The following is an 18,627-nucleotide window of genomic DNA, read 5'->3' on the forward strand; positions in this document are numbered from 1 at the left end:
CTAGAGGAGGTGAGAAAGTGGAGTTAATAATGGTATAGACTTTTTTTTCCAAGAAGTTTGGTAGTGAAAGGAAGGTACAAGATTGACTAGTACTTTGAGGTCATAGAGCCAGTATGTATACACACCCCAACAACACACCACACACACCCGGTGGGCAACCCTGGTGGTATAGTGGTTTAGCACTGCCTTCAGCCCGGGGTGTGATCCTGGAGACCCAGGATCGAGTCTCATGCCGGGCTCCCTGCATGGAGCCTGCTTCTCCCTCTGCCTGTGTCTCCGCCTCTCTCTCTCTCTGTGCCTCTCATGAATAAATAAAATAAAGTCTTTTATAAAAATTACCAAAAAAAAGAGATTGCAAATGGAATTACAAATCATCAAAAAAAAAAAAAAAAACAAACAAAAACAAACTGGTAGACCCAGGTCCATGAAGAAAAGGAAGAGATAGGTTTAAGGTGCTGGAAAAATAAGGACATTTCCCCTCTGAGAAGAAGTAGACAAAATAAAGGCAAAAGATAGAAACAAGTCTGGAGGTAAAGGGGTAGAAGTTTCAGGCATTTGTTCATGCCTGTCGCTGTCCCTTCCTATCGAAGCAGGAGCAGAAAACTTTACTTCTGAGACAGGGAAATGTGAAGCAAAAGGATTGACAAAACTAGTAAGCTTTGGAATTAGTCACCGTTGACATCAGAAGAAGTTGTTTCAGTTTTAATAAATCATATTTTCAATTTACTGTGGCCAACCTGCCTTCAGTGAAGGGAGTGGCAGGCAACTATTAGAATTCCAACAGATGTGTTTTCTTAGATTTCTGGGAGGGGACCTAGGTGAATTTCTATTGGTTTCTATTGTTGAGGAGTTGTGAGCATAACTCAGGCTGTGGGAAATCTGACACAAGGACTATGAATATTCATCAGGCATTCCAACAAAGGAAATGCACCAAAGCAAGAGAACAAATGAGAGATAGCAATGGTTGGGGAGAGGGGGGTGGTTGGATCCTAGTAACCAGCAAATCACATTATCCAAATTCATCCCATGCTGCTACTAGTGGCTTAACAGGGCTGCAAAGAAAACTAGGTTTGATGAGACTGGTGGTTTGATAAAGTGTCTTCAAGGGTTCAGGAAACAATGTGTACAGAGCATTTGGTTTTTCATCATCAAAAGGGTGGAATTAATGAAAGCAACTCTTCTTTCTCATGACAAGGTACTACTTCTCACCTTGCTTGCATCCTGAGACCCAATGAGAATAGCTCCATCCTGTTGCTCTGCCAATGCTTTCAAGTGAGAGAAGAGTTCAGGCATCACTTCATGTTTGATTATTATATTCCTCCTGTTGAAGTTGGCCAACAGAGAAAAACTACCCACTAACAGCAGTAAATGTCAACAATGTGAACAACTCTTAAAATGAGAGATGTGCCATGATATTCAAGCTCTCTAAATGTAAGTCATATGAGCCTCAAAAGCTGTGGTTAAATAAATTTTGTAAGTAAAGTCTCATTCTTTAATGTGCACGTGTTATGCCAAACACACTGCATGGAAATCCTCTTTCTAAAGTGGGAAAAGACAGGGAGTGAGCTTGCAAAGAGAGCTTCAGGCCTCCATTCTTCCTGCCTGCCGCTACCTAACCAGAACAGTTGACTTTTACATTTTGCAAATAGAGTCCTCCTGTAAGGTTGCATTTGAACAAAGGATTTTACAGCTGAAAAATTTGAAAATCACTGCACTGAGGAACAATTTAAAGGATACCTTTTGCAAATCTTCCCCAAACCAATGAATTGTTTTCATCTCTTGTGCAAACATATATTGAGTATCTTCTATAGATGAGACTCTGTTCTTTGCACTGTGATGAGCATGAAGAAATTAAAAACAAAGGGGAAAAAGGGGGAGGAGAAATGGAGACTAACTGATGGAGTGTGGTTCTTGAGGAGGATGAGCGTGATCCTGAGCACAGAGAAGGACTAGCCTCAGCTAGAGGAGCAAAGCCTTGTCCACAACCATGAACGAAAAGACACAAGTTGTTTTGTGGGGAGGAGGGTTGAACAGAGAGGGGCAAGTCCTGCCTAGTGGCCACTATTCCCCTCATGAGTAGTTCTGCTGCATTCATCCCATATTCATCAATGACCTATGTACTGGACATCATGTTACGTGAGGGCTAGAGTGATGCACAGACACAGGCCTGTGCCTCTGGAGCTCACAATCTAGCAGGCAGTGAGATGAGTAGATACATGGCTATAATTAAGATAGAATATGAGAAAACTCACAATAAATGAGATAGAAAATAGATACTCTGTGGATACACAAGAAATAACTTTTGACCTAGCTGGCAGAGTAAATCAAGACAGAGATGAGATCTGAACTAAGCTTTTGAGGATGATTAGGTTTTCAGCAGGTGGAAGTGGTGGGAGATGACTGACACAGAAGAGTTCTGTTTCATAACTTGCTGATAATCTTTGTACAACATATACCATCATAGCCCGTGCTGCTTAAAAAGGGTATAGCTTATTTTCAAATGTTATCTCATCTAATCTTCACAACAATCTTGCAAGGTAGACCCTCTGTTAACAGAGGGAAAAACAATCACAAGGAAGGAAAAGAACTTGCCCAATGGCACATCCTTGACAAAGGGCAGAGTCAGGATTTGAATCTAGGTCTGTCTGAGTCCAACGTCCATGTTCTAACCTTAGTACCAGACAGTCTATTCATTGATTCCTTTCACCATGCTTTTCCTTCCCTGATTCCCTGATTCTCTGATTCTCTCAACTCACCTGCACATGATCAGCAATCAAGACATCTTTTTCAGAATAATTACATACTGCAAAGAGACCTTTATCATTACAGCAGATTGTACTGAAAGAAAATGTATTCTCTTTTAAACCTCAACAGATCTCCATTTATATTAACCAGAGACAACCAGGTCACTGCAGAGCCAAATTCCCACTAGGGCCACGATGTGGTTCTAAGGGGCTCACGATGTCCAGATGTGGTTGTACACACCTTCAGGGCATCCATGCTTTCATCATTGGTGGATCTTCAGCACTTAACCCAATGCATAATACTGAGGAAGAATCTAACAAATGCCAATTGAGATGAAATGAATAATTGGCTGAATATTCCCTTTGCTTTGAATGAATGGTTTGATGATATTAAGTGGTAGAAGGTGTCCTATCTGGCAAACTCTTCACATGTGGTGCCCATCAACCAATAATGTGATTTTACAAGCCTAATAACTGGTGGTATTGTTTCTCTATCTATTGACCTGTTTGATTTTTTAAAAATATTTTATTTATTTACTCATGAAAGACACACACACAGAGAGGCAGAGACATAGGCAGAGAGAGAAGCAGGCTCCATGAGGGAGCCCAATGTGGGACTTGATTCCCGGGGTCTCCAGGACCACGCCCTGGACCCAAGACAGGCGCTAAACCGCTGAGCCACCAGGGGATCCCTGACCTGTTTGTATTTTAAGACTCACCTTAGGGATGCCTGAGTGGCTCAGTGGTTGAGCATCTGCCTTCAGCTCAGAGCCTGATCCTGGAGTTCCGGGATTGAGTCCCACATTGAGCTCCTTGCATGGAGCCTGCTTCTCCTCTGTCTGCCTATGTCTCTGCCTTTCTCTGTCTCTCATGAATAAATAAATAAAATCTTAAAAAAAAAAAAAAGACTCACCTTTGACATTCCCATTCAATTGGTATTTACTTAATTCTAATGACCAAGTGTGAGATAAGATCCATTACCCTCATTTTGCAGCTGAGGAAAACTAGGCTCAGAGAGTTTTGGGATTTCAATCCATTCAGCTATCAAGTGGTGGGGACTAGATTTTAAACCAAAGTGTTTGATTCCAAGTCTGCAAAGGAGAATTTATAAAGAAATCTTAGAAGCAACCTATTCTGAGAACTAGCTGTTCTCTTCTTCCCAAGGGAAGTTTCTACATCCACAGTATGAGCAGAGAAAGCCACTTTGCTCTTGGCTTTGACCAGGAGACATAAAGAAAAGATTTTGTCACAAAGACAATCTCTGCAAGTGAAATTGGAAGATCTGGAAGCTTGTGAAAATAAAATACCAAGATTTAATTTTCTATGAATATATCTATCATTAATCTTTTAAATGGATTTTATAAGAACTTTATTACACATAACTCTAGTCCTGAAATCTCAGATTTACAGAAGCTAAAATTTCCATAAAATATAAAATGTGAATAATTTAGATTACATCCTACTGTACAATAAATATACATCCCAGACAGGAAGAGATCTATAACCTCATTTTCCTCTTGACATTCGCAGAGCAGCTTTCCCTGGCAAAAAAATTTGCTGACTCAAGCAATTCAGCTAGAATCTTTAGTCCTCTTTGGCTAAAATGCCTCTCTTACCAAAAACTGTTTAGAAACTGTGCTCCAGAGTCAAACTGTCTTGTTTTGAATTCCACATCTGCCACTTACAATCTGTGTGAACTCGGACAATTTAGGAAGCCTCTCTGTATCTGTTTCTTCCTCTATAAAGCAGGCTAGGATTATTTTGAGGCTCAAATGAAAATAATGTGATGAGGCTCAAATGAATATAAATCCATTAGCTTATTTCTAGGCACATAGCAAGTATCTAATAAATGTTAGCGTCATCATCATATATTACATATATGTGTTATGTATTAGTATATCTCCATGTCCCCCAAAGCCTGGACCTAATTCTTCACCAGTCCTTTTATTCTACAAGGCCACTCTCAGTTGAGGCTCTATTTAAAGCAATGCCCTCTATAGTGCTTAGCCTTAGAATCAGAGAAATTCAGAAGACCCTAGTAATCCCAATATATATTTTCTCTGAACAAAAGCAGTTCTATAGCAAAGTTGAAAAAAAAAAACACATTTGTTTGTAAAGTTACTATTTTGAGTGTACTCACTCCACATTTAACAGGTACTTTGCATAGATTACTGTAAATTTTCTCAGCAATCCTGCAATTCAAAATAATTTAAATTTCACAACTGCAAAAACTGAATCTACAGAAAGTCATATTGATGCTAGGTGTTAGCAGCCAAGTGCCAACTCAGACCAGTCTCACTACACAATCGTGTTATTTCTACTCCATCATCACACTGTATGTATTCAGTACCACTCCATCCCTCTCCTGTGCTCCTGTCCTGCTTTGGACACCCTCACCAATCTCAGAGCCCATTCCTTCATGCAATCTCATGGCTAACCTGGGATGGTGTCCTTTGGCAGGGACCCAGACTTGATTTGTATCCCTTACGATCCGTCTAGACTCTTCTTCCCTGTGTTCTATTCTTCTTTCTACATCCTTTGCTCTTTCTTGAACAAAGAATAAAGTCATTTTCACTAGGGTATGAGCAGACATAAATAACCTGATTTTAACCCTCCTAGGAAATTAAGAATTATAGCTAACATATCCTCATATTTGAAATGTGCTAGGCATACTCTCAATGCTTGATGTGTGCAATCTCAGTTCTCACAAAACCATTTTACAGATGATGAAGCTAAGGCTACTTAACTTCCTAAAAGTCACAAAGTACTGCCTGGCTGTCCAGAAGTTGTCCAGAACTGCCTGCCTCCCAACACCAAACTAAAAGAGCATTTCACTTTTCTTTTTCGGGGACCAGTCAGAACTTGAACAGGACCCAGTGCTGTTTGGGAGGCAGGGATGGCAGGGAAGATTTCTTGACTCATGTTTATACCCCACACACTCCCCAGTCTGGGCAGTTTCCAAGTTCAGGTTTTATCATGACTACCATTCAGGTGTTTGGTAATTTCCTCCACATTCTCAAATATTAGCACAAGCAGTATGCTCCCCAAATAAACATTTTTTGAAGATAAAGACACTCTTCATAGCTGAGAGAAAAGTCAATGCCACCAATCACCAAGAACTTCTGACAATTCCACTGGTCCTGATTTAAAGAGGGCCACGGGTCCTTGGAATGGTGGGAGGATGTTGGAGGGATGGTTAAATGATGAGATCTCACAGAATTTGTCAGATTTACTTTTTATTTATTTATTTTTTTTACTGGATTCTTTGCCTACCTAGAGTAAATAAGGAAATCGAGCAATTAAGAAAAACCACCACGCAGAAAAGGGTTAGAACCTTAAATCAACGGCACGAATAATGTAGCTCCCCAAACAACACAATAATAGTGGTGTTTGCAGGATTACACCAGTGAAGAACAAGTGTCAGGGCTCTTGAGGCAACTGAAAGGATTCAGTTACGATCCCGAGCGGTTTATTTGTACGAGGTCTGACACCTACTTGGGAATAAACCTACAGGGATATTGCAATTGGTGGCAGATTTTGTATTACAGATTTGGATCTGATGTAATAGAACAAAAGCAGCCCTGACTGTGAAACCTAAGAATCTTGTCACTCCACAACCATCTGTGGTAAGAAGGTAAGTTCAGTTCTTCATCTGTCCCCATCTCACAGGGAGAATCAAGGGGGATAATACATCTGAGAGTGCCCTGTAAACTCTAAAACACCATACAAGCATAAGGGATTATCATTGTGGTTGTTATAATAGATTATATTGACATTCCCTAGCTACAACCTTTAGAAGTCAGAGAAAAGTGCCTGGGGGTGGGGGGTGGGGGTGCTGGGAATACAGAGTTTTCATTAATTCATTTAGGCTTTGTGCCAATTGAATTCTAACTCTAGAACTATTTCCTGTAATTATGATTTAGGAGTGCCAGAAACAAATGTAGCTAACAAGTTCACCCAGTTATATGGAGAACAAATTAGTTCATAAAACATAGTAGATTTTATCTCCAAATTGAAAATTTGGCCTAAGTCAGTAACAGACACTAAGTCATTTGATTTTTTTTTCTCGGCAGGGGAATTTTGGTTAGCAGGTATTTTCAGAGGACCAGTAGCCATTAAGAGTAAGGTAACATAATTAGGAGAAAATATATCCCTATATAGTGTCAAAATGAGTCCATTTATAATATTAACATTTGTATCCAGTTTTTAAAGACTATAATTCTATCTGGTCATTGATACCAGTGATTCCAACAACTGTGGTTTGCAAAAAAAAAAAAAAAAAAAAAAACCCACCATGCCTCATATCCATACATTTCTATTTTTTAGTCCAGGACAGGGACCTAGAAGTCTCCATTTTTAATAAGAATCTCAAGTATTTTCGATGCAGGAAGACCTCAGAATCACTTGGAGATCGTAGGTTTGCGAATTCAAACTAGGCTTATGTCTAGACCAGGGCAAGGCAAGTATCAGAAATGAGTGAATCAAGCTTGATGGGGACCATGGTGAATAGAGAAAGCCATGCTTCTCCTTCAGGGTGCAATGGGTACTTAGCATAAGTCAGTTTTTGCCCTGAAGAAATATATATCCAGTTTCCAGGTATTTCAATATTTTAAGAGATGCCAAAAGCCTGAATTTTTGTGTGTGCAAAATACTCTGATTTTAAAAATGTTAACCTAACATTTAAAATAGTATGCAGATTAACCACACATTTGCAGGCTACACTTTAACTAGTGAGAGGCTACTTCGATACCTCTATTCTAGGCCAGAATTCCTTGCAGGTTATAGAGTATGGGCCTTAGTTATGAATGAATGAATGAATGAACGAATGACATGCTAACTCTTCAGGATTGCTGACTTTATCATGCTTCTAGGGCAAAGATCTACCCTACTACTCCACAGTAATTAAAAATGACCTTTCCATTGTTTTCAGGGGAGGGAACTGTCCAATCAAACAGCTATACACTTGCGCATTGTAGACACGTCCTTCCCTCAACGGTAACATTTTATTTTGTTTCGGGTGCGGTTGTCTACCTATCTTTCATGGTGTAGCTCATTGCATTTTTAAAAGATGTTTTTTCCAGGAGCTAATTGAGCTTTATCTATGTGAGTGAGCTAGAATCTGTCACTGACAGCCTGCAGAAGGCCATTTCTTCAATTGCTTGAAAGAACTAAAGAGTCAGACATGACAAACTGCTGCTCGGAATACCTGGCAGCAAGCCCATTAGTGCTGCTGTGCCAAGATGCGCTAATAAATTACTTAGAGAACACAGACTCACTTTATTTCCGTCATGAAACTCGCCACCCTAAAACCAAAGGAAAAGATTTGATTTTTTTTTTTTTCTATCATAGTTTGTCAGGGCCTTTCGGAAACAGAATGCATTATTTATTTTTTAGAAAACATAATTGCTGGCAAAACCACTCTAGACTAGGAGAACAGCTTTCTTTTGTTTCTTGTACGATTTCTTGAGAAACAAACCTTGGGCTTTCTTTCTACTCCTTACTCTTTGCCAAGAAGCAACTGTTAACATAGTAGCAACTGTAGCAAAAAAAAAAAAAAAAATCAAACTGCGTATTTTTTTTCCTATCCTGTTTCATAAACTGGATCCTATTGCTTTAGCTTTCCTTGTAATCTACAAGACAATTAACTGTTTCCCAAGGGGTGGAGCAAAAGTACCTATTTTACCAGAATGTTCTTATCAAACATTGATTTAAAGGATTACGAATAAGTGGTAAAAGGTGTCTGCCAGCATCTTGGGGATTTGCTCTATTTAGTTTGGATCAAATCCTCCCATAGGCAAAGTAGGCCAGATAGGATTCTAGGTCTTAAACTGATGAGTTCTCTCTAGACAATTCTCTGAATTGACTGACTCTGCTGTCCTCATCCCAGCTCTAATGTTCATTTCTGGTTACATAGCACATCACTACCGCACAAATTTTGGTATTTATCTTTGAGTGATCTTGGTTGTTGATGCAGCCTTTGCATCACTGAATCACTGGGGCCAGGGAAAGGGAATTCTCTGACTAGCCATCCTAGGTGGAGGAGCTTTTTGAGAGACAACATGAAATGGGGAAGGAGAACTTTCTCAGTAATCAACATAAGCCCACTAAAAATCAGCTTGGGGCCCAGAGTATGAATGTGATTTTCAGAGACTCTGAAGTTTGGTTCAAAGAACTTACACAAATGAAGAAAAAAAAAAAAAAAAGAATTTACACAAATGTTTTTGAACAATGGAATTCTTAAGAACAAATCTTGGGAAAAGATTCCCAAGAGATCTCCAGCACTTGTACTAGTACTCATTAGGAGGTAAGATTTCCTGTAACAATTGCAGATGCAGATACAGTGTTATTTGCTCAATGCTGTCCATATTATAAGCTGACAGAGATAGGTAGGCTATCAGAGGATTTGAAGCATCTTCTCTAGCTCATTCATCACTAGTCATTCATTTGATGCAGTTTTCCAAGAAAATCATCTTGACAAGGAAGCAGCTGTTCGGCTAATAGCCTGAATCCTAGGAACAGGAGGTGAAGATTCTTCAGGAGTTCCTGTGCTCACCTACCTGTCCTGCTAACTAAGCCACATGTAGTCATGGAATTGGTGTCAGAAACTCAGGACTAGGTCACGTTGAAGTTATTTTTAGCAGGTTCAGTCTCTGTGTTCTGAACTGCTCTGGGTTGAGGCTGGGATGGAAAGATGAAGGAAATGAGAAAACAAAATTCTGGCACTCATACTTTTTCACAGACTCAAAGTTCAGAAGATGTTCCCTTTATCAAATATTCCCCTCATGTACAAGCCTTTTGAGCTTATTTTGGCAGCAGCTTTGAGAAAGAGAGCAGATCGACCTACTCTTTAAGCAAGATTGCTTGCATACATTTACAATAAAATAAAGACTTTGCCCCTTGCTACCTGGGTCATTTTTGTCTTCACTTAGATGTCCCACTTTGGAGAAATGCGCCCATTTGCCTGTCCTGTGTGTATGTCTGAATTGGCAGCCAAAGGAATATGATCAGAACCTAGTATTCTCTGTTCCTCCAGCCATTTCACTCTGTTCACAGCCTCTGCTATCAGCAACCATTATCAATTTTCCCTAAATGACTTCCTCTAGATACTGTTACTCTCTTCACTGTCTTTCTGGTTGATTGAATCTCTCCTTCTGCAAACATTTATTTTTTAGTTTCTCTGCATAAGACTCACACTGGGCATTGAAAATAAACAATAAATTGTTTAATTCCACCAACATGAGTGTGCCAGGCACAGTTTTGATATCCTAGAGAACTCAGAGTCAGATAGAGAAGACAGGCCAACCAGAAGATACTTATAATAGAGAAAGGAAGTGATGCTACACTAAGCACAGTGTGTTTTGGTGGACACAGAATGGGTACTAGATCTGAGTGGACCGAGAGATAGCCATGGAGAAGAGGTGTATTTCTTTCACTGTGGCTCAGCCAAATTCATGGTATGGCTGTTTTCCAAGTATCTGTTTAGAGTAGAATGGAACATTTTATACTGGGATGCCCTTTTTCTAAAGAAATCTGACAAACTCAAACATACCATGGTATTCTCTTCCACCTCACACCAAGCACTCCATTCATCTCCAGCAATATGAATACCCGTGCCAAGTTTATTCTTCTGATTTCCTCTCCTACGCCACCTTCCAGGCTGACGAGGTTGGACAGAACTCTCAGAAAAAAAATTTAAAAAATTAAAAATAAATAAAATAAAATAAAATTACTTGGATTGTTTTCATAAAATTAATTAAAATAAAATATGAAAAACAGCCAAATCTCATTGCATTTGTCCCTGTAGTTAGGATTCATAACTTATCCTATGAGAAATGCCACATGGAAAATTTATTCCCTTTCTTTGATCTTTAATGCTACATGATTCTGGTCTATTACACCTGCTGAAGTAGAAGACAGTACAAGTGTCAATCTGTCTGCTGTGAATTTCATATGGTTTCCTTTTCTCCTAAGGATTGACCTGTCAGGATGGAGCTCAAGTTTTCCTATTCCTATTCAACATCCGTATATAGTCCAGGGTGCTCAAAGCCATACTAGGTAACATGTATCTGCAAATTTAATGGTTTATAGTTACTGTGCATCCCCTAGCTACCTGGGCAAACTTGGACCAGTGAATAAAATTCTCTGAGATTGAGTTTCCTCTTCTATAAAATGTGAAACTGTAATAAGTGTAATGTGGCCCTCCAAGAAATGGCTTCACCCTAACCTCTAGAACCTATGAATACTACCTTCTCTGAAAAAAGAATGTCATTGCCTTAAGTGGCCAAAAAAAAAAAAAAAAAAAAAAAGAGAGAGAGAGAGTGAAAGAGAGAAGCAGAGGGAGTTTGGTACAGAAAAGGAGGAGTCAATGTACCACAGAGGCAGAGATTGGAGGGATGTGGCTGGCCATAGCTATGGAACTCCTGAATCCACTAGAAGCTGGAAAAGGCAAGGAATGGAATCTCTCATGGAACCATTAGAGGGGGTGTGGCCCCAATGATGCCTTGATTTGAAGTGGCCAGAACTATAAGACAATAAATTTCTGTTATTTTCAGCCACCAAGTGTGTGGTCTTTTGTGACAGCAGCCACAGGAAATGAGTACCGAGGTAATAGCCACCTTGCTGGGTCAACGTGAGGATCAATAAGAAAGTAGGTGCAGAACCTGGAATAAAGTAGTCACTCAGTAAATAGTGATGGTTAGTCATAGTACTAGTGGTAGTAATATTACTATTTCCTCACTACTTAGTACACATTCAAGTGTCAAAGTTCTAAATGTTAACAGAATAGGCCTAATTTTTTTCATGCTTCCAAGAGACGAACAATCAACAAATAACCCAATTCACCTTTCTAGCTTTATCTCATACAACCTAGCTTATACATAGGATAACTACACATCCAGTTTTCCCAGCATGTCCTGGTATATGCCTGTTGCTCCCCTGTAATTATAGATATCTTCCCTTTCACTCTGAAAGGAGCCTGAGTTGGACAATAAACAATATGTTTGACCTATCCACACACCAAGCATGCTAGAATAATTGCAAACAATTTTTGCAAGTGTACCACAAGTTAGGAATTATTCTAGGCATTTAACTTATATCTATTCCTTTAATTCTCACAAAGATCTATCGATAAAAACACTAGTTTTTATCTCCAGTGTACCCAAGAACACATAGACAGTGAGCACTACAGTTGATGTTGGTTCTCAGGCAGTCAGAATTTAGACCTATACTCATAACCACTCTGCTCCACCACCACTTCATTTCTTGACAACGTCCCAAAAAGTAGCCACTCTCATCTCATACCTCTTTGCATCTACTAATGGTTCTCAGCTGCAGTCTTAGGTCATTGCTATATTCTAATCAATTATGAGAAATCCCATATGGTGGTTATTACTACTAATAATGAGGGTTACATCAAATTACTTTCTAAATAAATTAAAGCAGATTCAAGATTATCCCTACAATAACACAGCACTCACTCATTTGAGTTCTTAGTCATAAGGGAAAGAAGGAAAGAAAGGCTGCAGTAACAGTAGACATAATACCTGGTATATGGAAACACCATTGAATGTGTACGTTTCAGTGGGGGAAAAAGGTTGAGAAGTTTCCTCATCCTGTTCTCTTCTTCTGAAACATCTCCCTTCACCAGCCTCCTGTTGAATGTCTACTATTTCCTCTAGTCTCAATTCATATGGCCATGAACAGATCCCCAAACACCTGTGAAGAACAATTCCTCTTCAGAATGTTCATCATTGGTATATCATGTTTGCCATGCATCATACCATGCTATGTTGTATAGTGATTGAGATGCTGTTCTGTCTCCCCAGTGTCTCTGCAGGACCCTCTAGGCAGAGACTACAATTTTCTCTTTTCTGGACTCCAAACATCAATCACAGTTCTGCACAGAAAAGGCTTCAAAGATGTTAGTTTATGGATTGGACTGTGCCTCATGGCAACTGCATGTTTCTTTAGCCTAGGCTGCCATTCCATAAACATTCTGCCCACTAAATGAACAGTCTGCATTCACTTGGTGACAATTTATTGAGTATTTACTCAGTTCCAGGTAGGGAGCCAGAACCTGAGAATCCAGAGATAAACATTCCCATCTCTTCTCACTAGACAGAGATTCATCTAATGATTCCTGGAAGAGGGGATACCTGTATTCAGTGTGCAGGTTTAGAAGGACTTACAGAAGAAGAAAAAGGTACTCTAGATCTGTGATGCTCCCTCTAGATCTATGATTCTCAGACCAGCAACCTCATCATCATCAGGGAGCTTGTTGGAAATGCAGCATGTCAGACTATGCCACAGGTCTACTAAATCAGACTCTGCCATTTAACCAGGTCCCCATAAGTTCATTAGAGTGTGACAAACACTCCTGAAGACAGTGAGATAGTGTGCGAAAAGGCAAGAATGCTTACAGATGGCTTCTGTGGGCACCATAAGTTCCATACAGCTAGAGGGAAAAGTGCAAATTCAAGAGTGGGGAAAGGTGAGTCTGAACAGGTTTGGACTTTGAGGTGGGGCACCATCTGTTACCCTGGGAGTTTGCACTTTGTCATGAAAGCTGTGGGGATTCATGGAGGATTATGCACAGGACAGTAGCATGATCATATATATTGTGGAAAGATCACAGGGATGCCTGAGGGGAGAGAGGTTTGAAGGTGGCAGTCTATTGGCAAAGATTCATTAGGAGGCTGTTTTAAAAACAGATTCACAATTGCAGTTGTGGGGAGCTGAGAGAAAAAAGAACTGCTTTAAATATATTAAAAGAGTTTTTATATTTATGTTAGATTGCTCTTCAGGCTTGAACATTTTAATATTACAGCCTTTATTGTGATTGTTACTATGATGAGTACTGTACTCAATTCTTGGTTACAAAAAAAAAATAAAGAAGCTATAACTCTAGCCCTAGGAAGTTTACGGACTCTTAGAGGAGAGGGTAGACAAAGAGATCATTAGCAGACGATCTATTCGGCATGAACAAGTACTGTAAAATCACGGAGGCGGGCAAGAATTACTAAATCTTGACTGAGCCAATAAGAGAGAGCTCCAGAGAGGTGGTTACATCTGGGCAACTGAATAAAACACAATAAGATGGAGGCAGTATAATGTTATGGTTCAGGGCATGCATTCTGGAGTCAGACTGCTCAGGCTTGAATAAACCAGATCCACCATATGTATGCACGTACCTGCCCTATACAACTTTATGCAAAGTACTTAATCTTTCCTTGCTTCATCTTTAGGGTGGGGATGATAATAAAAGGCCCATCTCACAGAATTGTCGTGAGAACCAAATGAGACAGGTTAAGTTTACAGCACAGCGCTCAAAACCTAGGAAGCACTCAAAAACTGCTACCAATTATTACTACAATATATGAGCTAAATTTTGAATGATAAGAGGGTGTTTCCAAAGAGAGAAAAGCTGAAAATAATTCCTGGCAGTGGTAAGTGTCTGCACAGGCCAGGAAACATGAAAAAGCAGGCACTGAGACTAGGGAATGGATTCGGCATTCACAATAGTCGCAGTGAAGAGAGGGTGGCCGATGAAAGACACTGCAGAAGGAAGTTTGGTGAATATGGCAAAAGGCCTGGAATGACATTCTCAGCTCAAAATAAAATAAAATAAAGCTCTGTTTTATTTTGATTGAGGACAACAGGGATGCAGATACAAAGGAGTACTAGGATAATGTGAGTTTATTAGGAACCTTCAAAGGTAGAATAGAGTGAAAAGAGCCCAGAAGCAGAGTGAACTATTAAGAGTGTGTTGCCACAATCCTGGCAAAAAGATGATGGTCAAAATAATAATGTTAGTGATAAAGAGAGGCATGCCAGATTCAAGAAGCATCTCTGAGTTAGAAATCCTAGGCTTCAGTTACAGGATGACAATGAGTGTCCTGTCTAGGATGACAAGAATGATGACAGTGAAGCATCTCACCACGTGTCCTAGTTAGTCTTAGAGGACAGCTACAGATAACAGAAAACCAAAAATAGCAGGAGTTAGTAACTACTTCTCTCAAGTAGTCCTGAGCTAGGCAACTGAGAACTGAAATGATGGCCCAGGTTGTCAAGGACCAAGCCTCCCTTTTATCTTGTTGATCTCATGCAAGGATTCTCTTCTCAAGGTCACCTCATGATTTAAGTTGCTGCAGTAGCCCTGGCTCCAGCCATCATCTTCTTGTTCCAGCCACAAGCAAGGAAGAAATGGATGGAGAAGGTAGACTGTTTTCAATGGCAGTCATTTAAAGAAGGCTCCCAGGGGCACCTGGGCGGCTCAGTCAGTTGAGCATCCAACTCTTGGTTTCAGCTCAGGTCCTGATCTCATTTTAATGAGATCAAGCCTCACATGGAGCTCTGCGCTAAGCATGGAGTCTGCTCGAAATTCTCTCTCTCTCTCTCTCTCTGAGCCTCCTGCTCATGCTCTCTCTTTCCCTCTCTCTAAAATAAATAAATAAATCTTTAAAAAGAAAAAAAAGAGAGAAGGAAGGAAGGAAGGAAGGAAGGAAGGAAGGAAGGAAGGAAGGAAGGAAGGAAGGAAGGAAGGAAGGAATCTAGTTCCAAGAAGCTTTCACACGACCCTTTCACTTATCTCATATTAGAAAGAATGAGCAAAGGAGGTTGAAAGGTATGTAGATATTATTTTGGATGGCCTTTTTCCCAGTTAATAGATGTTAAAAAGATACAGTAGAACTTGGGGAATGAGGAGCAATCTCTGCCACAATCAAACAGGGAATGGAATAGGGGAAGGAAGTATAACTGAGGGAAAAGAAAGAATTGAGCCTAAGGTAGCTATAAGGACATAAAGTGAGAAATATTCAGCAGGCAGTTGAAGACATGTCTCCAGAGATTAGGAGAGAGATGTGAAGACATGGGTAAGAAGTGTGCATTCCATCCCTTCTGCTTTCAGTTGTCATGAAATAAAACTTTGAGGCTTTGAAAGTAGCCTATTTATTCCATTCATAGAGAAATTTGTTGGCATGACAATAAACCCACAACAGAAATTATTACATTATGATTGTCAAAAATATAGAGTAATTCACAAGGTTTACAGGTAAGAACCTTCTCCCAGAATTTCTCAGTAGCTCTGTTACTGATGCCCATGGGCTGGTCTATTTTCCCCATGTTGGATTTTGGAGCTGACATTTTGCTGCATGATATTGAGGCTATGAACATTCAAAATCCCTTACAGCAACATCTTTAAAATAAACTTCATCTCCAAGTGTTTATGCTCTGTCAGGAAACACATTAATTTTCATGACTCTGAAATTGCAGAATTTCTTTAGAGAGACAAAATCCTTTGTAGACTTCATGGTACCTGGAAAACATGGGTACACCTACTCTGCCCCAGAGTGTTACACCCACAGAATAAAGGTCAGTACTGTCCTCAAGCTGACCTTATATTCCTTAAGGACTCCTCACTGTATTTCTATGAGTTAAGAATTTAGGACTCCAGAGGCAAAACTATACATTTTTTCCAGGAAGGAGAATAACACACTTCCAGAGTTGACTAGTCACAAGTTAAAAGAAGCATTGGCAACATGAGAAAGTCCAGAAAGTAATTCATATGGTGAAAGGTCTAAAATCAAGTGAATATGGGACTCGACTGAGGAATCTCAATAAAGACTTGAATCAAAATCTCAAGTTTGAGGAATCTTGAGAAGAGAGAAGTTTAGCAGGATTATAAAATTCAAATATCAGAAATATACATATAAAATGAGACCAAAGGGAAGAAGTTGCAAGGAAGCAGATTGAGCCTGAAATTAGGCATATTTTCTAGCACTTGAAAATAAGCTGTTGAAAAAAATTGTTTTCAGCAAAGTAGGAAAATTGGAAACCATGCTTGATGTAGTAAAGACTACATAGCATCGACCAATATCCCATTTAAAACACTAGAGGCATTTCCATTCAAATCAGAAATAAAACAACAGGGCTTATTGTTGGCACCATCATCTGGCATTATTCTATAAATTCTAGCGTGATTGAAATACGAAAACAAAAAAAAAAGAAGAAGATGTATAATCATGGGAAGGAGGTGACAAGCTATTATTTGCAGATGATATGATTTATATTTTTACCCAGAATCCCAAGCAAATCAAATGAAATGCTATTTAAACTAATAAGAGTTTAGGAAGATAGCCAAGTATAAAAAATGTAGAAAATCAATAACTTGCCTATATATCAGTAGCAATGAATTAGAATATAAAATGGAAAATGATCCTATTAATAATGAAATGACAAATGTCAATTTCTTGTAAGGTACCTGACAATTTGCTGTCTAAGTATAAGGGCACATAAACAGAATAAGCGGAATCCATCTGATCCCCCAGGCTCTCATTATTCCAATGGGAGCCATGCTTAGGTGGAGCTGTGCTTCAGGAGAGAGCCCCTGGCTCCATCACTTCACTTATTTATATGGAGGATGGGGCGGGGGTGGAGTGGGTGGGGAGGGGGCTTAAGAGGAACCCAACTGACTGTGCAATGATGTGAGCTCTATGTGTTCTGGGAAAGAGCCTTATTAAAAAAAGGCAGAAAAGTGAGGCATCCTGATGTCAGCCAGGAGACCTTAAAATTCAACATTCTATCAAACAGAGATATTGCTGCCCTATTGTTGAGCCAGCATAGACCTGCTGATAGCTCATAGCAAAGCCAACAGAAAGGGGCATGAGACTGCCTTAAGGCCATTGGACAAAGCTTTTGTCCCTCCTCCCAAGTAAATTGCAAGACCATTAAGGAGAAGAATAATTTTTCTGTGAGGTATTAGAGAATATTTCAATAAATATATTTATTCCATCTATTCATTCATTGCCTGAAAAATATCTTTTGATGCCACAAGCATGATGAATTGGAGACTAGTAAGAAAAGTACCAATAATATGCAGGAAAGAAATGATAAAGCACTAGCAATGGAGATGGGAGAGGATGGATTCAAGTAATATACTAGAAATACAATCAAAAAGAATTCTTTGGGATTATATGTGCATGGTGAAAGAGGAAGAGAAATCAAGTAAGACTTCTGGGTTTCTGGCTTGAGCAACACAGGAGGTGGTGAAGTCGCTAAGGAGGTGTTTAGGGGAAGGGAGTTCAAGAGTTCAGTTTGAATGTAATAAATTTAAAGAAGTTGTAAGACATCTTAGAGGAGCTGTCAGTAGGCAGTCACCTATAAGAGCCTGAACTCCAAGGAGAGTTTTAAGATAAAAATATAAATGGCACTGTCAGCACATCAATGCTTTACTCCAGGAAAAGAGTGAATAGTTTAGGTAGTGGCTCCAAACTGAGTTACAATATCTGCCGTAGCTGTGTAGTAGCATCAATGTACTATTTACTGAATACTTTTTCCAAAACTCAACTAAAATTCTCACTGAAATACCCACTGTAATCTCTTTCAAAGTAGTAATATCTGTGAAATTTCCTGTTTAATATGACAGTTATGTTCTAGTTTAACATGCATATAAGATTAATTTCGATTCCACCAGGAGAATGCATATCGCAATCAAGGGAATAATGACATGAAGAACAGGAAACACTGAGAAAGAATGTAAGAAAATCTAGGACTGACTAGAAGAACTTGAATATTTAGAGTTGGGATAGAAGAAGAAAACTTTGTAAAAAGTTTGCAAAGATTGAGCAGCTAGAAAGGAAGAAGGTAAACCAGAAGACCAGAGTGGAGTAGGTATTATAATATGCCACCCAAATACCCCTTCCTGACTGAAGGATCTATCCTTTCTTTCAGGAAATTGGCCTCAGCTGGAGAGAGGTCCTTACCCAGGGCCACACTCCTTCCTCAAGAGGCAACCATATCCCATGACATCCACATCCAATGATTGTCCAAAGTGTATGAGCTCTCCCTCTTCCTCTACCCCTCTCTACTGCTTGCATGTGCTCTCTTT

At 39.5% G+C, this 18,627-nt stretch overlaps 1 long non-coding RNA gene across 6 annotated transcripts in view; it reads right to left on the reverse strand.

Annotated features, from left to right (window-relative positions):
• The window catches only part of LOC140641546 (uncharacterized), a 307,651-nt gene that overhangs the window by 112,005 nt on the left and 177,019 nt on the right, over nucleotides 1-18,627 (reverse strand). Inside the window, exon 7 of one of the 6 annotated variants that reach the window (XR_012038130.1) lies at nucleotides 12,293-12,458. The exons of the other annotated variants lie outside the window; for them this stretch is intronic. This is a non-coding gene — a long non-coding RNA (uncharacterized lncRNA). Of the gene's footprint in view, nucleotides 1-12,292; nucleotides 12,459-18,627 lie in introns of those variants that run through there. 6 annotated transcript variants of the gene reach the window in all.

The sequence above is a fragment of the Canis lupus genome, chromosome 10 (assembly GCF_048164855.1).
Source record: "Canis lupus baileyi chromosome 10, mCanLup2.hap1, whole genome shotgun sequence".
Lineage (NCBI taxonomy): Eukaryota > Metazoa > Chordata > Mammalia > Carnivora > Canidae > Canis > Canis lupus.